This window comes from Microchirus variegatus (genome assembly GCF_963457635.1).
Source record: "Microchirus variegatus genome assembly, chromosome: 13".
NCBI classification, from domain to species: domain Eukaryota; kingdom Metazoa; phylum Chordata; class Actinopteri; order Pleuronectiformes; family Soleidae; genus Microchirus; species Microchirus variegatus.
Window position 1 is genome coordinate 27289661 of NC_139814.1, and position 12912 is coordinate 27302572.

The 12912-nt window shown below is 36.0% G+C and overlaps 1 protein-coding gene across 1 annotated transcript in view; it reads left to right on the forward strand.

Moving 5' to 3' along the window:
• Nucleotides 1-1101: 1101 nt before the first annotated feature.
• The window catches only part of LOC310936051 (voltage-dependent calcium channel gamma-7 subunit-like), a gene marked incomplete at both ends in the record, with an annotated part of 37105 nt that continues 25294 nt past the window's right edge, over nucleotides 1102-12912 (forward strand). The window contains one exon of the mRNA XM_083900077.1: nucleotides 1102-1116. The remainder of the gene's footprint in view (nucleotides 1117-12912) is intronic.

Consider the following 12912-nt stretch of genomic DNA (forward strand, 5'->3'; position numbering starts at 1 on the left):
TTGAAGACGCTCAGATCAAAGTCAGGATGTTTGTGAAGCTGCGTCGCGTTCATCGTTAGCATAATCACGCCGCCGTTAGCTGTGATGAAAGAAAGACGACGCGCTCTAAAACCCTCTGTGAAGACGACAACGATGAGAGGAACCATTATAGGTCTCATTTTAGCCGCTCGCTAGAAATATATAGTTAAAGTAGCCCGCTTTTCAACAACCAGGGTAGCGCCCCCCTCTGGCAGGAAACAACACTGTTCACCTCACCACATAAATCAGACAGTATCAGAGACGGCGCGTCCGGTTTTCGTCATAAAAGTGAACATGGTGGACAACCCAAACCAGTCAGAGACAGGCTAACATGCTAACATGCTAACAGGCTAACAGACGGCGGAGACGTGAATCACTGCGATGAGACTCGAGCGACTCCTGATAAATCATGGAACTGCTTACGTCGCGCTGCTCCTTAATGCTAATGCTAAAATTATGCTAATGCCACACTTCCAGTGAAAACAACAACAACAACACTATCTTTAGCCGCTTAAAGACGCCACAGCTGAATTGTGTTTGTCACTATTCCTGATATTTATTTTAATTTTTTCTCTTCAATTTAAGGCAAATAAGACATCATTTATTTCTTTAAAATCAGTTTTTGCGTGTGTGTATGTTTATATATATATATATATATGTTTATGTGTATATATATGCATTAAAACCAGTTTTTGCGCGTGTGTGTGTATGTATATATGTATGTATATACAGTATATGTGTGTATACATATACACACATATATATATGTATGTGTATGTATATATATTCATTTAAAATCAGTTCTTGCATGTGTGTGTGTATGTATATATGTATATATATATGTGTGTATACATATACACACATTTATATATACATATATACATATATACACATATTCATGTAGTCTTTCAGCAAACGTGTTTTTGTCTCTGTGTGTTTTCATGTAGCCGTTTGTGCGTTTGTGTTCATCTCTCTCTGTTCTGCAACACACACACACACACACACACACACACACACACTCCAGCTGTGCGTGCCTGGAATACGAGGCAGTTGCATGATGGGAAAAAAGATCGCTGTCCGTATCCAGGGGCAACGCAGGTAACAGGAGACACACGCACACGCACACACACACACACACACACACACACACACACACACACACACACACACACATGCTTTATTCATGTGGCATAAAAACACATTTATTCATGTTTCCACATTTGCATAGAATAAAGAATTTGCTGCGTCACTTTACTGCAGCGTCTCTTTCAGGATTAAGAGGATTATTATTCCTTCATTTTTTATTCCATTAAATCGTAATAAAAGCTAATTTTAAAGTCAAATGTTTTAATTACAAAAAATGGCTGAGAGTTGTTTGTGTCTGGTGCAGAAAAACGTTAGCGACAGAAGCTGAAGTATGGTGTCCCTCAAGGCTCAATCTTAGGGCCTATAATTATTTACATATTTAGACCATGAAGTGAATGAGTTTGACAATAATATAAAAGGAAAAAAGACAAAATTCAATTAAAACACTCTGTGAAATCTATAATAAATAATGACTTGCTGACGAATAAATTATGTTTTTTTTTTGCATTTGTGGACAAAAGAAAAATCAATATATTTTATTCTTAATCTGGTGTTTTTTAGTGACATCAGTTGATTTACTGCTTCTCCGTTGTTTCTTCTCGTCATCGATCACTTTTCGCTGGAGTTTTAACGTTGATATTAAACCTCATTTATCACGCGTTCGCACAGATGTTTCCTCGGCTGCTTCTTTGGTGTAAAAACGACGCTGCAGATAAGAAAGTGTTTGTTTGTTTGTTTGTGTTTTGATATGAAAAAGTAATGAAGACGTGTGACAGTTTTATCTCCGCGCGCTAAGTCTGCGCCTTTTATGCTAATGAGATTCAAAACTCAGTATAAAAACGGTCGGGAAACTCGTTCTCACTTTGTGTTTTTAATAAAACAGTTAAAGTTGGATCATTTAGCCGCTGACCCTCGTCTGCAAATCTTCTCTTCAGGCTTTGATTCATTTAAAAATGCTCCACATGTTTTTTTCCCTCATGTTTATCATATTTTTATTTCAAAGTGTTTTATTTTAAGTGTATTTTCTGCTGCTCACACTAATTATTGATGTGATTCTCAGGGCGACTCGTAAAAAAAACACCAACTAAAGTTTACAGCAGGAGTCTGAATGTGTTTTTATACGCTTTTGTTACGTTGATTTACATAATGCATACGTTTCCTTAAGTATTTCTGCTCTGGTTTGTTCATTTGGGACAAAAAACTCAACAAGAAAACGACAGATTCAGATGAAACCTGAGAGTGAAGTTTACGGCCAAAGAAAGAATTTTTTAGATGAAAATAAAACTATTATTTTATTCAATTTGGGTGTTTGATGACACAAAATGTTAATGAAATCCTCAAATGCCTTCACTGTAAAAACAGTTCTGCTAAAAAAAAATTGTCAAATATTATTAAATTGATTCATTTTTTCTTTGTTTTAGAAAAACCTTGAAGTGTGGCGTCCCTCAAGGCTCAACGTTTGGTCCTTTTACTTTTTAACAGACTCTTTATTTAGAGCAGGAAATGAATGTGTTTAACAAAACCTGAATAAAACGAGAGTTAGTCACAGGAGACAAAAAGTTACTTGAAGAAAATAGTTTCACTTCATTACAGCCTGAAATTAATTCAGAGTGATTTTAAGTGATGAATTCAGCATTTTATGAGAAACCATAACTTGTGATATTCGTCACAGCGGCTGCGACAAAACCACAGGAGCTGCTTTTATATCAGTATTAAATCCTGAAGTTATTAAAGTTCATTATTAGATCAAACTTCTGTACATGTGAAATTAAAAGTTTTCCATAGATTGTTTATTGTCTTGTATCTGATAGGAGACGAGTTATGTCTTATAGATTCATCTAAAACTTAGAAGTTAAGTGTGGCGTCCCTCAAGGCTCAACGTTTGGTCCTTTTACTTTTTTAACAGACTCTTTATTTAGAGCAGGAAATTAATGTGTTTAACAAAACCTGAATAAAACGAGAGTTAGTCACAGGAGACAAAAATGTTTGCCAAAGAAAATCGACATTTAAAAGTTTAATTTCATAACAACGACTGCGACACAAATGACTCTGAATCATTGTGAATATTCTTCTTTCTGCTGCTGTTTTTCTACCAAACTCCTCCCACCTGAAATGAATTCAGACTGATGTTAAGTGATGAATTCAAACATTAGCATTTTATGAGAAACCATAACTTGTGATATTCGTCACAGCGGCTGCGACAAAACCACAGGAGCTGCTTTTATAACGAGTATTAAATCCTGAAGTTATTAAAGTTCATTATTAGATCAAACTTCTGTGCAGGTGAAGTTAAAAGTTTTCCATAGTTTGTTTATTGTCTTTTATCTGAAAGGAGACGAGTTAAGTCTTATATATTCATCCGAAACTTAGAAGTAGAAGTGTGGCGTCCCTCAAGGCTCAATTTTAGGACCCATATTTTTTTATTTAGACCAAGATGTTAAAGTGTTGAAGAAAAAGAGAATTAACGGAGGAAAAAGATTGGAAGAAGCAATGTTTTATGAACCTTCAGGAAAGTTAAAATATTTAAATTCCAATAAAAATCCCATGAATAATTCTCCCGTCGTAATAAAAGTCAAACGGTGGAAGTGAAGTTAATTTTCTCCGGCGGAAAATGAGCTGCGAATATAACGAATAAATGTTTGATGTTTCAGGGAAAGTTCATTCAAACTATTTCTTAGTTATATATGAAGTCATTAAAAAAAAGGAATATTTGAATATGTACGAATGTAAAATGTAAACAAGTTTGTAAATGAGTGACAATATTTTAATCAAATTTAAATGTGTCAGGACGTAAAAGTAAAGAAAACGTTCAAATAAATGGAAAAATAATGAAATTAAACTCATTCTCATCATAAACGAAAGAACAAAATTAAAAAACACAAATTCACACAAATTCACAAAGTCTTTCAGGTTCAGATTTTTAATCACAGCTGCAGCTGATGATGAGATTCAAGTGGATTTAAATCATTAAATCGTTGGTTAAACTGGTTTCACAGCTGAACTAAAACGTTGCTGCTTTTCCACAAACAGCTGCTGACAAACGCTGTTGAATCAGCTGAAAAATCACTCTTTTAACGACTTTCCTGCCTCTCGGCTTCTTCTCCAGGTTCATCTGTGAGATTTACTCGTTTGTTTCTGCCGACGCAGCGAAACTCAAGAGGCCGAGACGGCGACGACCACGAGGTGAGAAACTGCTCAGAGTCTGTGTGAGATCGTTAAAACACGACGTGCGTTAATTATTCCGATCTAATAATTTACGCTAACTCAGTTTAATTTTCAGCTTCAGGATTTAATAACGATATAAAACTCGAGCTCCTGTGGTTTTTGTCGAGTTATGGTTTTTAATAAAAGGCCAATGTTTGAATTGGTCATTTAAAGCCAAAGGTTTGGTCAAATTAAAAAATAAATCAGAAAATAGTTTTAAGTAACTGTCTGTGAAACATGAAACGTTTATTCTCACTTTTATTTTAACGTGTTATATTCACAGCTCGGGAGAAAATGAAGTTAAATCCCAGCAGTTGACTTTTATTATAACAGTAGAATTATTTATATTTATATATTAACTTTCCTAAAGGTTTGTAAAACGTTGCTACTTTCAATCTTTTCCCTCCGTTAATTCTCTTTTATTCTACTTTTGTCAAAAAATTTAACTTCCTGTTCGAAAATAAAGAGTCTGTTAAAGAAAAGTATGGGTCCTAAAATTGAGCCTTGAGGGACACCACACTTCAACTTCTATGTTTTTGATGAATAATGAGACATTTTGTTTTGTTTTTTTCAAATCTCGTAAAAACAGAGCAGAAAAAATTTGCGTGAAAACAGACCCGAAAAGAATTTGATATAAAAAAAAGACCCGAAAAATATCACAGAAAACAGAGAAGAAAAAATAATTTCGTAAAACACACCAGGAAAAAAAATATCTTGTATAAACAGATCCGAAAAAAAAATCTTGTAAAAACAGATCCGAAAAAAAAAATCTCGTAAAAACAGATCCGAAAAAAAAATCTCGTAAAAACAGATCCGAAAAAAAAGTCTCGTTAAAACAGATCAGAATTTTTTTTTTCGTAAAAATAGATCCGAAAAAAAAAATATCGTAAAAACAGATCCGAAAAAAAAAAAAACTCGTAAAAACAGATCCGAAAAAAAACAATCTCGTAAAAACAGATCAGAAAAAAAAAAAAATATCTTGTATAAACAGATCCGAAAAAAAAATCTTGTAAAAACAGATCGGAAAAAAAAAATCTAGTAAAAACAGATCCGAAAAAAAAATCTCGTAAAAACAGATCCGAAAAAAAAGTCTCGTTAAAACAGATCAGAAATTTTTTTTTTCCGTAAAAATAGATCCGAAAAAAAAAATCTCGTAAAAACAGATCCGAAAAAAAAACTCGTAAAAACAGATCCGAAAAAAAAAAATCTCGTAAAAACAGATCAGAAAAAAAAAAAAAATCTTGTATAAACAGATCCGAAAAAAAAATCTTGTAAAAACAGATCCGAAAAAAAAAATCTCGTATAAACAGATCCGAAAAAAAAATCTTGTAAGAACAGATCCGAAAAAAAAAATCTCGTAAAAACAGATCCGAAAAAAAAAATCTCGTAAAAACAGATCCGAAAAAAAAGTCTCGTTAAAACAGATCAGAAATTTTTTTTTCGTAAAAATAGATCCGAAAAAAAAAATATCGTAAAAACAGATCCGAAAAAAAAAAAACTCGTAAAAACAGATCCAAAAAAAACCAATCTCGTAAAAACAGATCCGAAAAAAAAAAAATCTCGTAAAAACAGATCCGAAAATTTTTTTTTCTCGTAAAACAGATCCGAAATAAAAACCCCCTTTTATGTAAAATTAGTGGAGCTGAAACGATTAATCGATTATTAATCGATTACTAAATTAATCGCCAACTATTTTGATAATAGATAATCGGTTTGAAGCTTTTTTTCATGATTAAAACAAGATTTCTGATTGTTTTAGCTTCTTAAATGTGAATATTTTCTTTGTTTCTTTGCTCCACATAAACAAAGAAATCATTCAAACTAAATCATTTTGGTTTGTGAACAAAACAAAGACGTTCGAGAACATCATCATTTCCAGCTTTGACAAACACTGATCAACGTTTTTTAACATTATCTGACGTTTTACAGACCAAACGATTCATTGAGAAAAAATCGTCAGATTAATCGATCACGAAAATAATCGTTAGTTTCAGCTCTAAAAATTAGACTCGACAAAATCAACTAATATATAATCAATACTTCGATTTTAGTCTGAAATGTGTCAAAACTCAAATAAATCAAAATATGAAGTTGAACAGCAGGTGTTAGAGTTTCAATGCTGATCCTTTTTTAATTCATTTTTAAGTTGAATTATTTCAATTATTAACGACAAAAGACACAAAGTGTTTCTCTTATTTTTATTCAGTCAAACACAGATGTTTGTGTTTTTGTCACATTTACAACGACGACGTTCAAATATAAAAGAAAACAGGAGGTTGAATAAGAGTCGAGGAGAGAAAAGAAGATAAAAAAAGAAAAATGGATTGAATGAGAGAAGAAAAGAGTGAATGATGTTCAGCTGCAGAGAATCTCCTCCTTTCACTCGTCTCTATGGAAACTAAAGCGAGTGATGGATGCAGATCTGCATCAGCAGCAGCTTTACATCTGGATTTATATTATTTATTTTATTTTGGTTCATTCAGAGCTACAATTAAAAAAAAATAAAAAAATAAATAATTCCCATTGACAGAATTTTGTGTCATCGTTGACGATTGTTTATCGAAAACATTTCAGTTTAATTGTTTCCCGAAAGCTTCTCACTCAAACATGCAGGGACTTAACAGAACAGCCAGTAGGAGGCGCTCTCTCTCTCTCTCTCTCTCTCTCTCTCTCTCTGTCTTTACACAGTTATGGAGCTTAATTGATTGGTTAAAAACTGACCAAAACTCTTTTGTTTGGTCAAATTTCATCTTAAACCTTTGCGATGATCAAATGTGGCGTTCCTCAAGGCTCAGTTCTAGTTCCCACACTTTTTTTTCCTGCACACATGTACAGCTGCTCAGTACAGCAGCCATTAGGGGGCGCTCTTTATACCCTCACTGAACTGCTCTGTGATTAGTCAAATTCTCCCGTCAGGGGTCAGATTTCACCAAAACTGGAATTCCAGTCCTTTCTCAGATCACATGATTTACACTTTAATGTGAGGATATTATGGAAATATTCATCAATAACAACATAAATGTTGCCTATTGCAGCTTTAATGACCAATAGATCTTATTTTAATGTGTAAGAAACTTAATTATGAGGGTAATTTTTTTTTTTTTATCACATATTTGCATCACATTGCATTTTTTCATTAATTTTATGCTACATTACATTTAATCTTGTATTTAATATTTATTATTATGACTATAATTCCGCCTCCTACTGTAAATCAAACCATTTCCATCTTTGGGGAGAAATAAAATGAGATTCTGTTAAATCTCTGCAGAGGCAAATGTTGTGTTTTTCAGGTTTGAATTAAAATGACAATAACATGAAGACACACACACACACACACACACACACACACACACACACACACACACGCACACACACTTTTCGTTCCGTCCGCCACATTAACTCCGCCTCCAGGCTCCAGGACAGAACTCCCTCATTTACACTCTGACGCCTTGATTTGACCGTTTTCACCTTTTCTGTTTAGTGTTTGATTTATGAGCCGCACAGTGACCACAACCACAGGCCCTGTCATCTCCTCCTCCTCCTCCTCCTCCTCCTCCTCCTCCTCCTCCTCCTCCTCTTCCTCCTCCTGACACCACACCATTAACGTCTCTGCTCTGGTGTCATTTACAGTCAGAATGTGAGGTAAAATAACAGAAAGAGGTAACACAAGAACACACACACATCAGGACTGTCACGGCTGCTGTGCTGCCAGCAGGTGGCGCTGTGCCTCTAGACTTATTTTCCGCGTGCGAATGATTTCCGGCCGCGTCTCTCGCGTCACGTAGGAAGTTTTGAGCCGATCGGCCAATGTACGGCGAAGTTACAGGGACACTTCCTGTGCTGTGGCAAAAACGGCGGCTAAATTCAAAATGGCCGACTTCCCGTCGGGTCAAGCTTATGTCACTGTGGCGTGGTCAGGGACGGTATCTTACGTCACGTATGAAGTTTCGAGCAGATCGGACGACGTGTCGCGAAAATACTGTGAACTTCCTGTTTTGTGGCGAATCTTCGCTAAAATTGCGACGTTGCCGTGGCCACGCCCTTTTGAATCAGCGAGTCCTGTCTTGTAGTTTTCATCCTCGAAGCGTTTCATACAAATATACTTGTTTTCGTGTTGGTAAGATAAACGCGCTCAGACGAGTTTGTTATTTATTTATTTTTCCGGAAAAAGATGGACGCCAAATTCAAAATGGCTGACTTCCTGTTGAATTGAGGTCATGGTCCCCATAGACTTTTTTGTTCGTCTCGGGCTGTGACGTGTTTCCACCAAGTTTCGTGAAATTTGGTGCAACTTAGTTTTGGCTTTGTCCTACCGGGTTTCACCTTTGGGGGCGCTACTGAGCCATTTTGCACTGCAGTTGTGTATTTGTTATTTTTTATCGTTGTTTTCACCAGTTCTGATTTGTGTGCAAATTCTACTCCATTTTTTTTTACCATCGTTGTTGAGTGCCTCAAAAATAATCAGGTATTACTGCAGTACCAGTATGAGGACACTTCTCTGCTCTGTCCACTAGAGGGTGCCACATATCATGTTTATTTTTTCCTCTTCCTGTGTGTGCGTGTGTGTGTGTGTGTGTGTGTGTGCTGTCTACCTGAGTGACTTCCTGTGTGCAGCCTGACCTCATAAATCACATTACTGTGAGCAGCAGTGTGATTACTGCACAGCTGTCACTGCTCTTTGTTAGCGCCGGACTAGACTGGACTGGACTGGACTGAACTGGACTGGACTGGACTCAGCAGACTGGAGGGAACATGGATCCAGTGAAGTGGACTGAATTTGGTGAGTTATCATGAAAAGATAAGGAGAAACAACCTTGAATCCAGGTCAAGGGAACAGGAAACTGAAGTTTGTAAACCACTCACTCTCCCACACCAAAGTCCATAGAGTAAACCAGTGATTTTAACATCACAGCACACAGGAGTTCACAGGAGTTGTTGATCCACTGCTGCCTCCATCACTAACTTACAATGACTGATTTTAGTGAATTCGGCTTTTAAAAATCTTCATTCAGATTAACCTCAGTGACACAAAGTGACCACAGGAGGCAGCAGAGGACCAGCAGCTCCTGTGTCCCTGTGAGCTAAAATCACTGGTTTTCTGAGTGGTTTACAAACGTCAGTTTCCTGTTGTTAAAGTCTGTCTAACAGTGAAGATAAAGACGCGAACGCGTTCTAAAGATGTCGTAGACTTAAACTGACGTTGATTTTGTTAGCTAAGTGTTTTGTTAAGTGGCTAAAATCTGTTGTTTTTGTGTCTCTTCTGGCAGCCATTTTGTTTTCACTGAGCGTGCTGTGAGGTGTCTCAGGCTGCAAACTACGTGACTTACATGCTAACATGCTAATATGACATTAATAAATAATGCCGAATGATAGTATATGTTGTTGGGCATGGATGCTAACGTTAGCAGCTAACACCAGAGGTGACTTAGCAGGTTCTGTGTCCCTGTGATGTTAAAATCACTGGTTTTCTCTATGGGCTTTGGTGTGGGAGAGTGAGTGGTTTACAAACGTCAGTTTCCTCTTGTTAAAGTCTGTCTAACAGTGAAGATAATGACGTGAACATGTTCTTAAAGACGTCGTAGACTTAAACAGACGTGGATTTTATGAGCTAAGTCATTGGTTAAGTGGCTAAAATGTGTTGTTTTGGTTCCTTGTGTCTCTGCTGGCAGCCATTTTGTTTTGACTGAGTGTCTCAGGTTGCAAAACAGGTGAGTTACATGCTAACATGCTAATATGACATTAATAAATGATGCCGAATGATAGTATATGTTGTTGGGCATGGATGCTAACGTTAGCAGCTAACACCAGAGGTGACTTAGCAGGTTCTGTGTCCCTGTGATGTTAAAATCACTGGTTTTCTCTATGGGCTTTGGTGTGGGAGAGTGAGTGGTTTACAAACGTCAGTTTCCTGTTGTTAAAGTCTGTCTAACAGTGAAGATCATGACGTGAACATGTTCTTAAGACGTCGTAGACTTAAACTGATGTGGATTTTATGAGCGAAGTCTTTTGTTAAGTGGCTAAAATGTGTTGTTTTGGTTCCTTGTGTCTCTGCTGGCAGCCATTTTGTTTTGACTGAGTGTCTCAGGTTGCAAAACAGGTGAGTTACATGCTAACATGCTAATATGACATTAATAAATGATGCCGAATGATAGTATATGTTGTTGGGCATGGATGCTAATGTTAGCAGCTAACACCAGAGGTGACACAGCAGCTCCTGTGTCCCTGTGATGTTAAAATCACTGATTTTCTCTATGGGCTTTGGTGTGGGAGAGTGAGTGGTTTAGAAACTTCAGTTTCCTGTTGTTAAAGTCTGTCTAACAGTGAAGATAAAGACGTGAACATGTTCTTAAAGACGTCGCAGACTTAAACAGAGGTGAGTCTTTTGTTCAGAGGCTAAATTTAGTTTTTAAACTGACGTATTTTCTGTCTCAGAGACTTTCTTTCAAGGAGGAAGACGAGCGATAATAACGGCACAGAAAGAAACTTTGTCAGACGTCTTTTGTCCTTGAAAATAAATGAAATCCAATGAAACGAGTGGACAGACACGCACACACACACACACACACAGACACACACACACACACACACACACACACACACACACACACACACACACACACACACACACACACACACAGAGGATTTTTGGCTTTTCTTGTATTTCTTGAGAAAGAAAATAGATTTTTTTGTTTGCATCTCTTCACACAAAGGGAGCACTTTGTGGCAGGAAGTGAAAGCGGCGGCGAATCGATGCGACTCGCCTCGTCCGCCGTTAAAAATGGCAGCGAATCTTTGTGATTTCTTCATCAGACGCCGACTACAACAACAACAACAACATTATTATTATTATTTTTATTATCATCGTCTTGTTTTTGACTTTTTAATAACTGTCAGTCATAAAGGGAGACTCCGCCTACATCACAGCTGTCATTAAAACATGGTGATCGGAGGCGGAGTCAACAAACTTACAAACATACTTTAAAAAAAAAAAGTTTCAGCCAATAAAGATCGTCACAAATGTCACATACTGGCCCTTTAATGTATTAATGGAATATTTACATTTGTCTGCAGCTCATTATTCATTCACTGAAGACTGCGACTGTGGACATGATGTGCACGTCAATAGGAAATTACGTGGCTGCCATCTAGTGGTGAGATGGTGCAACTGCACATTTATTTTTTATTTATTGATATTTGTATATTTAAATATAAATATATATATAATAATATAAAGTGTATATATATATATTGTTATATATTATATTATCATTATTATTATTATTACTAATAATAATAATATGTACCATTGGAACTCACACACACAGTGTTGTATAAAGTACCTTAAAGGTATTTAACTTTATTTATTTAAAAAAATATTTTTTTTTTTAACCAGAAAATGTCTTTGATAGACGTTGAAGTTACTTTTTTTATTATAATTTTCTGTGTCCTTGTTGTGACGCGTTAATGGGTTAAGAAAGATGTGTGAATGAATGGGTGAAAAACTGTGGATTAAAGCAGCTCATCATGACTAGAAAAGCTCTGTGTACACACACACACGCACACACACACACACACACACACACACATTCTTGTACTTGCTGCATACTGAGGACTGGGTTGCTGACAAAGTGAGGACCAGCATTTCCACTTTATAAATCAACACAATTACAAATATCTACTTCATGAATGGCATCTATAAAGAACTACTGGTTGCAGTACCATAACATGTCTGCAGGTAGAGCCCAAGAGCAAAAAGGGCTGGAAAACTTTTTTTTTTTTTTTTTTTGGTCCAAAATTTTACAAAAACATGTCGACCAAAAAAAAATAAAAAAAATTTACCAAAATATTTTGGTCCAAAATTTGACCGAAAGTTTTTGGTCCAAAATTTGACAAAAACATAATATTATACTGTCGACCAACATTTCAACAAATCTTTGACAAAAAAAATGTTGGTCCGAAATTTGTCAAAAAAAATGTTGGTCCCAAATTTAACAAAAAAAAAATTGGTCCAAATTTGACAAAAAAAAAATAGGTCCAAAATTTGATGGAAAAAAAATAATTTGTCCAAAATTTGACAAAAAACATTTTGGTCCAAAATTTGACAAAATAACATTTGGTCCAAAATTTGACAAAAAAAAATTGGTCCAAAATCTGACAAAAAAAAATTGGTCCAAAATTTGACAAAAAATATTTTGGTCCAAAATTTGACAAAAAATATTTTGGTCCAAAATTTGACAAAAAATTTTTGGTCCAAAATTTGACAAAAAATATTTTGGTCCAAAATTTGACAAAAAAATTTTGGGAAATAGCATGTTGAACAGGGCTGTTTTGGCAGGATGATTGAACTGCTATGGTGCTTCAGTGAGGACCGGCCAAAATGTCCTCACTGCGTAAAAATGACCTCACTTTGTTGGTTAAAAACCCTCACTGGTCCTCAGTATGCCGCAAGTACAAGAACACACACACACACACACACACGCACACACACACACACACACACACACACACACACACACACACACACACACACACACACACACACACACACACACTCAGAGTCCAGCAGTGAGTCACAGATGTGTCGCAGCCTGAGGCTAAAAA